The sequence below is a fragment of the Euprymna scolopes genome, chromosome 29 (assembly GCF_053919585.1).
Source record: "Euprymna scolopes isolate OS-2025 chromosome 29, ASM5391958v1, whole genome shotgun sequence".
NCBI classification, from domain to species: Eukaryota; Metazoa; Mollusca; class Cephalopoda; order Sepiida; family Sepiolidae; genus Euprymna; species Euprymna scolopes.
In genome coordinates, this window is record NC_136510.1 from 13,489,616 (window position 1) to 13,498,977 (window position 9,362).

The window sequence follows — 9,362 nt, forward strand, 5'->3', positions numbered from 1 at the left end:
ACAAAGTTATTGCTGTTTTGGCTTCTCGCATATTGATTGGGCTTTTTAGTATAAATAAAGTGAAACTAAACTCAAACGGACGTGTTCTCGGCATTGCGCCGGGAAAAACGTCCAGAAGCAATCAGCTTTGATCAATCTTGTATATCAAACAGTCAAATTTTGATAAACAAACTCAGACGCTGACGCTGCGTGACTTCTATTTGACCTTCTTAATTAGGTCAAATGGAAGCAGCAAAGTTAACTTTTATTACGCACACCTGTTTTTATAGTTAAATAAATAAATTCAAACACTTCTACGTTGTATGTCGCGGTGGCCCAATGGTAACATCGCACATTTTTTTTTTTCACACATTAATTTCCAACTCAAAGGTACGGGTTCGATTCTCATACTCACCTACCAAAACATTTTTTTATTATTATTTACCCCCCCTACCCCGGAGTTTTGATTTACCTCAAGACACCCGGGCATCGCCAGGTACCCGCCGCTAGTATAAATATAAAAGCGAAAATGTGTGTGTGTTTGTGTGTCCGCTAAAAACTTTTGACAGACACGACGAAAATTCACAAACTCGGTATCATATTGAAGCTCCATCCTTCGCTCGAAAAATATCGAAAAATTGGTAAAAAATGTTCATTTTTTTCACCCCGAAATCGACAATTTTCGACAGGGGGGAGGGGCAACAAAAACGGTCCTCTCATGATGCGTCAGATGACGTCATGACCTGATTTACTTTAAATAGTTGAAAAACTAACTAAATTTCATGTTCGTCGTGTTAGGTCAGTTGGTTAGCGCGTTGGTTCATTATCTAAAAGTTTTGGGTTTGAATCGTGGTGTGAGATGTCTTTTGTTTTTTGTTTTTTTTCAATTTTTTCAATTTAAATATTGAACCAGTGTTATTTAAGCCATTTTTCACGTAACATTCGTTTTTCTGTTTTTTTTTTTTTTACTTCGCTTATCCCCCCACCCTGACCACACACCCAAAAACACCCGGGTACCCACCAATTTTTTAAATTTTAATATCGAAACAGGCTTATTTAAGCCATTTTGCACATGTTCTTTTTTGTTTTCTTTTTTGTCTTTTCGATTTTTACATTTAACATCGTTCATTTGCCTTACGTTAATTTTTTTTCTGTTTTTTTTTTTCGAAGTTTTGATCCCCCCCCCCCACTTAAGTTTTAACGTTTGTTTTTATGTTTTCTTTTTTTACTTCGCTTATAACAAACAAACATGGTCATTGACCTCATTTGCTGAATAGCTATTGCTTACGTCGTCATTGTCATAACGCTCTACGACTTCCGTGCGCGCACCTGTCAATTTGGTTTTTACTTAAATGAATTCAAACATCTTTCAGTAACTCATTCTGGCTGGCCGATTTTATTTTAAAACTTCGCCTCAGGGCTTCGGGTTCGATCCTACCCCCCCCCTCCCCCGGTTTCTTTTTTATTTAACAGCACACACACACCTCCAAACACCCGGGCAACGCCGGGTACCTCCACTAGCTAGTATATATATAAAAGCAAAAATGTGTGTATGTATGTTCGCTTTTTTTGTATTCCGCAAAAGGATTTTTTTCGGCGGCTTCTCAAGGCCGTCGCTCATTTTTAAAACTTTATATCACGTCGAAATCATAATATCTATGAGTTACGAACGGTCTATTTAATTTGCCCGCCTTTGAAACGTTAAATATTCGACATTTTGGGATCGCCGCATATTGCTTTCGTTTTTCGGTATAAAAAAGCGAAACTCGATTCGAATCCTGGCCCACGGCCAGTGGTCTCTAGAAAGCGATGTAATGTTTGGTCAATGTTGGCTTACCATCGTCATATCAGACGGTTGCTTTCATTTCAAGACACTCCCCTAATAAACGGGGGAGCTGGTTTTCCCCAAAGTTAGGTAAAAACAAATAAACCGGATTAATGACCTCATTAAAAACAGTCCAGCAGAAAATATTAACTGCTGAATAGCTATTGCTTACGTCGTTGGCGTCGTAACGCTCGCACAAGTGCGGGGACTTGTCAATTCTCTTCTTACTTAAATAAATTCAAACATCTTTCAGTAACTCATTCTGGCTGGCTGAACGGTTAACATGCCATGTTTTCACATTTTATTTTCCAACTTTGCCTCAGGTTCGATCCTACCAACTTACCAAAACTTTTTATATCCCCCCCCCCGGGTTTCTTTTTGATTTAAGAGCACACACACCTCGTAACACCCGGGCAATGCCGGGTACCTCTGCTAGTCTATAATATAATATGTTTTGAAGCTCGACCCTTTGGACAACAAATATCGAAAAACTGACTAAAAATATTAATTTCTTCACCCTCAACTGGGCACTTTTCTACAGGGATGGATCGCCTTAATTTAAACTTATGTCATTTCCGGTTTGGCGATGGGCGCAACAGCAAACACATCACGTTTTTTTTTCTTTTCACATTCTTTTCCTTCTTCGTAGTACAGGTTTGAGCCTGTCTACTACCCTTTTTTTTCTTTTTTTTTTTTTTTTTTTTTTTTGCTTACCAGACACCTCCAAACACTCGGGCAAAATCAGGCATCCAGGCTAGTACTGCTAAATTGATAGATTCCAACCCAGAAAACAGCAATTCTTTCTGCTTAGTCATAAACATCGCTCGTTGAATGTGAGGACTAAAGAATAAAATAAGGGAAGCGAGAATTACGACACTGCCAAAAATAAACCTAAGATACACGTTCTACTTTAAGTGTCAGTGTTGTTCCAAAATGTCCTCCATCAAGGCCAGGGACCACGGCACAGGAGGCAACACCAGGTAGCCCTGCCAGTACATGCTACTATGTAGAATCCATGTATGCTTCATATGTTAACATACATTAAATTCCTCTGTTCAGACTCGAAAGACAAATGATACCCCTTGTAAGGGCAGCTGCATGTGTAATTGTGAGGCAAGGGTTGCGCAATCTCCAACCACACCTCTCCTGAATCGGCATTGTTTGAGTCCAGTGGCAAGGAGAAGTCCAGGATGACTGGAAATAATGCTGAGATAAGCGGAGAGCATATACAGCACCTAGAAGTCCCAAATATTCACCCATATGGTACTGGCCAGGCTCATCATTGCTTAACTTCGGTGATCTGACGGGAACCGGTGTGTCAAACGTGATTATGCCGTATATATACACTAGCCTCACAAAAAATTTTTAAAAAAAGCATAACGTTGAATTAATTTGAAATAGTCCGTTTTGATTTTAGTGTGAGTGTGAAAAATAAGTGCAACTTTCGCATTTATTGGTTCAGAGTTCTCGTGTGACCTGTAGAGTCACGCATTCAGCTTGGATTAGATTATTGAAATAAATAAAAAGTGAGTTTGAAGAGCCAGTTAAATTTAGACAAATAAAAAGACAAAAATCTAAAATTAATCTCTCTCTCCAGCAAAAAATAGTTTTTTTGTTTTTACATGGAGGTCACCACTTCTCAAGGCCTGGAAGCCACTCGAGGATAAGGGTTATTGCGTGTACAGTAATCAATGGGATAGTATCGTAGTAATCGTTAGTATTGGAGATTTGATAAAGTGTCTTACTGAAGGGGGCGATTCATCAGGAATTTGTTTATGTTGGACTTGAAGACATCCAAGTTGTAGTCAGGTGGGAAACAGGCAAACGGAAGAGAGTTCCACAGGCGTGCAGTTCTAAGAAAGAAGCTTTTTTCATGGAATCTACGCTTTGATTTAGGCACAGATATAGAGTGGGGAAACTTACTGACAGTGGTTTCAGCTAGACAGGTGTTTTTCGTGAGAGATTGGAGCTCGGACGAGCACTTGCCATGGAAATAACGATAAACAAAGACAGGCTCGCAACGTCTCTTCTGTGAGAGAGAGGTTGCAGGGAAGAGAAAAGGGCATCCCCCACTAAGCCACAAAGTCTATTTTGTACTCTGTCAAGGCAGGATAGGCTGTTTTTAGCAGCTCCTGCCCAGATGTGGCAGCAGTACTCCATTCTTGGAAGTACTTGGCTTTTATACGGATAGAGAATTGCATCAGTAGTAAGATATCTTCTGGAGCAGTAGAAGGATCCTACCATTTTCCCAGCGACCTTGGCAACAGACTTGATGGATGTATTCCATTTCAGATCAGAAGTAAAGGTCAAACCCAGAAGCTTGTCAAAACATGGAGCCTCCACAAAAAATCACTCCAGACAAGGCATGAAGCAACTTGATGTAACAGCAGTTCCTCCCTCGTTTGTCAGAAATATTGCTCATATGATATTCTACTTTGTATTTACAAGAGTTGTCCCAACATTAAAGCCTCCTATTTTTTTTTTATTCAAAAAGTTGAAGAGCTATGAAGACGGAAGTGGTACCATTAAAATAGGTGACTCATTTTAATGGTACTACTCCTATCTTTGTAGCTTTTCAACTTTCGGTGTTAAAAAAAGATATAGGAGGCTATATTTTTAGAATGACCTCTGTAATATGAATATAATATGAGGCAAGGTAAATAAACGTCCTAACTCAGACAAGGTGAGACTAAAACCCAGCAAACCAATTTACAAGTCAATGTATTATTTTTTTCTTTCTTTCTAAAACCGCTTCACGTTATTAAGAAACGTAACCTTTTTAAACGGTTTATAAGTTAAAGTAGATCCAAAGCTGGTTTCTCTGCTGGTTATTGATTATTCAGCATATGGACTGACCGTCTACATCTATGTCATAGACGAAAATAATTGATCTCATTTAATTGGTATTATTCATCAGTAGTAGTAGTAGTAGTAGTAGTAGTAGTAAAACAGATGAAATTTCAGTAGGATCCTCCATTTATTTGTGCAAAATCAATGACGTCATCATTTTGTGTATAAATTTAATTGTGTATAAATTTAATTGTGTATAAATTTAATTGTGTATAAATTTAATTGTGTATAAATTTAACGGATGGCCAAAAGCACTAAATACAGGGTGGAACGATAAGTGTCGCACTAAAGAAAACACACTACAACTTTATTTTAAAACTTTTATTGAAAAAAATCAATTCAGGTAACTTGCTTATTTAGTAGAGCTGACATCTATTCAATGTAGCCGTCTTTAGCCTCAATCACCGCCTCGATACAGGTACGGAACTGAGAGTATGCCTTTTTAACAAGCACCGGCAGTAGATTCATGAATACTCAGCGGATGACGGTGATCAGGCTGGTTTTGGCATTTTGGACGATCATGTTGGTAATTTTCTCGATGTATGACTACCCAAAGTAGTCCACCGGGTTCAAGTCAGGGTAGGAGTGGGGGGGGGGGGATCAGTGGGAGAAGGGTACACAGTCAGCACTCCTTCTGAAGCCAAGCTTGGGTCTTTTTGGACTTGTAGGCCAGCGCTGAGTCCTGCTGCCACACCCAGGGTCTGCCAGCGGCCACCTGATTGCACCAGGGGATAACCACATTCTTTAGCACATCCAGGTACACTTTGGTGTTGACTTTCAAGCCGACTTCAAAGATGTGAGGTGGCATCATGTGGCCCTCACTTGAAACCACACCAAAGACCATAACCGTGGCCGGAAACTTTGTTTTCTACATCCTGGGCATGCCGCTGTTATTCGTGGCAATCCAGCAATGTATTTTAAGGGTGCTGGCAATGGTCCTGTTGTCATAACTTGGACCAGTAGAGAGCATGAGTTGTACAGACACTTTCAGACATGAAAGAAGACTCCTATCGCTGTTGGGATTTGTACACAACTGGCCAACTAGTAGATGGTCTACAACAAAAAAAGAAAACCAGTTTTCAAAGAATGGAAATGGAATCATGTCGTCTTTTCTAGGGCGTCAATTTTATTGTTCCACCCTGTATAAATAATAGAAGTAACGCCTTTTTGCTATTATTATTATTATTATTATTATTATTTTGTTTTATTATTATTATTATTATTACTTGCACTCACTAGGAGTTCTCAATTAAAAAAATTCTTATCTTCTTATTTGGCTGAAAGTTATATGGAAATCTGCCCTCTGGAAAAAGATCAAGAAAAACTTTTTTAGAGCCTAATGCAGATGTGCTACTTTATGGTTCATCAGGATGGACTCTCAGTAAAAAACTTGAAAGTAAGTTTGATGGAACTGACACTAGAATGCTCCAGTCAGTGTCAAAGTTAAACTGGAAAACACACCCAACCATTAGCCGTCTGTATGGTCGGCAGCTCAGGATCTCTTCAATAATAAAAGAAAGAAGAACGTGATATGTTGGATATTGCTACAGAAGAAAAGATGAGGTCGTCAGTGATGTGGTACTGGTGAAATGTTACAGAGAGAGAGAGAGAGGTGGGTAAGCGTGGAGTGTAGACACGTTTACCAGAACCGAAGGTCAGCTGGCCAGATTACGTATGAGTGACGTGGTCAGGTTGGTTAGATCTGTGAGATTTGATTTGGGCTTTGAAGAAGACGGACAGTTTCCTGTTGTCTCCCCCTCTTTCTGGGGAGGGGGGAGACGAACGCTGACGTTTGTAGAAGAAGAACCCACACAGGCCGATTTCACTTCCACCTTCTGTAGGACCTCTGGGGAAAGTGAAATAAAAACTATAAAACCCATTCATCGTCTTGGAGTGATAAATCTTCGTCAAACAGGTATCAAGTCTCCCTCCAGGATGAGAAATTTCCAGAATGTCCAACATCGAAGAAGCAGAGGTAGGTTCTGAAATTACATGTCACACACACGATTCCCTTTATGATAATCAAACACACAACCATTTATATTAGAGACAATCATACACACACAGAATCCTTTCATGTCATACACAAAACGTAAATGGTGCCTCTCAACGATAACCCTAGGATAACCTCGATGATAACGATATGTAACAAACGTTGAATTTGGTGCCGTAACTGACCAGACCACCTAGCAAGGGTGGGTTTAAAAGAAAAAAAAGAAGAAAAAAAAAGGACTTCGGTTGCCACGGGGGGAAAAAAAGAAAAAAGAAAGACAAGAAAAACAAAAAAATGTATGGAAAAAAAAAAAGAAAAAGAAAGAACAGTAGACAAAAAATACAAATCAACACACACACAACGTAGGGTCCATTAAAACACTAGGCGAATTAGAAAAATAATTAAGAAAAAAAAAAAGAAAAGCAATACACACGTACAACCTTTTCATGAAGAAAGAAAAGGAAGACATACAGACACACAGATGTAAAACTTTATATATAGAAAATAGTTAAAAAAAAAAAAATGTTTATCGTATTAGGAATTAGCTCGTTATGAGAAATTGAAAAAAAAAAACAGCTATGACATACAGATAATAAATTGTAAATTTTTAATGAACAGCCAGTGAGTAAACCAGAAAGAAAAAGAAATAGAACATATGACTTTAGTAAGTGTGCGTCAGGAATGAGCCTTTCAGCTTACCAAAAGATAAACACGTCAATCACAAATATGTGTTATGAATATTTTGTTGCAATTTTTAAACTGTGGAACTAAGTGTAACTTTTAATGAAAAACAATATGTACTTTTGATGAAAAACAATGGATAGGTTCTGAAATGTGATTTTTTTTTCCTTTTTCACTAATTGTACGATTTCTTTTTTTTCTTAGGAATTTTTTTCTGACATGGACAATTTTAGTTCCATCGAGTGTTAGGATTGTCTGAGACTTTATAAGTGAGTCGTTTTATTTTATTTTAGAAACGACTATGTATTTTAATTGTAAATGTCTAGGTATTTTTTGTAAACGACTGTGATTTTTCTTTAATTTTGAATTCTGTGGAATGGTAAAAGATGATGCACTATGCAGCCGACCTAGTTGATGACGTGGTCAAATGGGTTTCCACGAATCCATGTTTTGTTATTTGGAATTTTGTTGTTAGTGAGATGGGACTTTGTGATTGCTTATAGGATATTTTTGTATTTTTTAATTTATTATTTTTATGTAATTGATGTGTTGTCAAACGGTATTGGCAGAATTTTCTTGTTCTTTGACATGTATTTTTTTTTTTTGCAGAATGGGGAGGTGGAATCTTTGCTTGTGGGGTCTATTGAAAGAATGATTAATAAAAGAAAGAACGTGTTGTTAATTAATTAATAATCATAATAGTAATAATAAAATTGGGAAAAAGAGAAAGAAATAAGATTTAAACAGTGTTATAAATAATAATAATAATAAAAAAAAGTTTCGGAAGAGTCAAAGGTTCAGTCGGTATTAATTTTAATTTTCGAAAAGTAGAATAAATGTTCTATTCGACATGAGTGACATTTTGACCACATAAGTAAGGTAAAAAAAAAAAAAAAAAAAAAGGATAAATATAGGGTTAAATAAACTATATGAAGAAATGAAAGAAAAAGTGGGGCGTGAATGGAATTTAATTTCTGTGGCAAGCATGTTAGAATTTTGGAGGTGTTGAATTACATGGGTAGTTATTAATTTCATTATTCTCGAGAAGTGATTCGAATTTTATTTTTTTTTATCGTGATTTCTATTGATTTTGAGTAGAATCAACATGGAGCAACTTTGAGTACTTCATGTGTGGAAATCCGATGTTTTCCGTGAAGCTATGTGTCTTCAAGGCAGGTTGCGCTTACCGACTTTGGAAAAAAAAAGTTTTTTCTGACATAGCAGTAAACGGAATGTATTCTGTCCAGCGTGAGCGGATCTAGTTGTAATCAACTTCAGAGAGCAAATGAAATGCCCTCTGACATGGCGTAAGGGGCAGAGGGGGTGCAATGGCTGACGTGGCCATTATGTTACGAATCGCTCAAGAGAAGATGAATGAAATATGTATGCAAGTACTTAGGAAAATAGAAGGCTACCCACCATAAGGAATGTTAAGAGGTTTTTTGTTTCCCATAAAATACTAGTAATAAGAGTAGGCTTATGATGAATAGGATAAGGCTTGGGATGGAAAATTTTTTTTTTTGTGTGCTACCTATGGGAAGAAAAGCTGATCTGTAAAGCCAAGGACGATGATAGTCCGTTTTGAAGAGGCAGATGGACCTCGATTTTATTATTCGGTTGATTGCTGAGAATTTATCGATCACGCGTAGTGTCGACGGGAGTAAAGGATGCTCCTGAAATTCTGATTTAAATTATGAAGAGACCATGGGGTCACAGGGAGTTGTTGACCTTCGAGGGCGCAAGGATTAGCGCCACATGGTATTATTTGTTGATATTATTTTACTTAGTATATTGAATAAAGGTATGACAGTTTTGTTTGCCAGTGGGGTGAGCATATATATCCCATTCTTAGTAAATGTGGGAAGTAGAAAATGTATGCCTTCGCCATACATTTTGATAAAAAGGGGGGAAGGAATGTTACAGAGAGAGAGAGAGGTGGGTGAGCGTGGAGTGTAGACACGTTTACCAGAACCGAAGGTTAGCTGACCAGATTACGTATGAGTGACGTGTTCAGGTTGGCTAGATCTGTGAGAT

The 9,362-nt window shown here is 37.8% G+C and overlaps 1 pseudogene; it reads right to left on the reverse strand.

The window, feature by feature from the left end:
* Positions 1-3,027: 3,027 nt before the first annotated feature.
* LOC145252896 (5S ribosomal RNA) lies at positions 3,028-3,145 on the reverse strand (annotated as a pseudogene).
* Between the last annotated feature and the right edge of the window lie 6,217 nt (positions 3,146-9,362).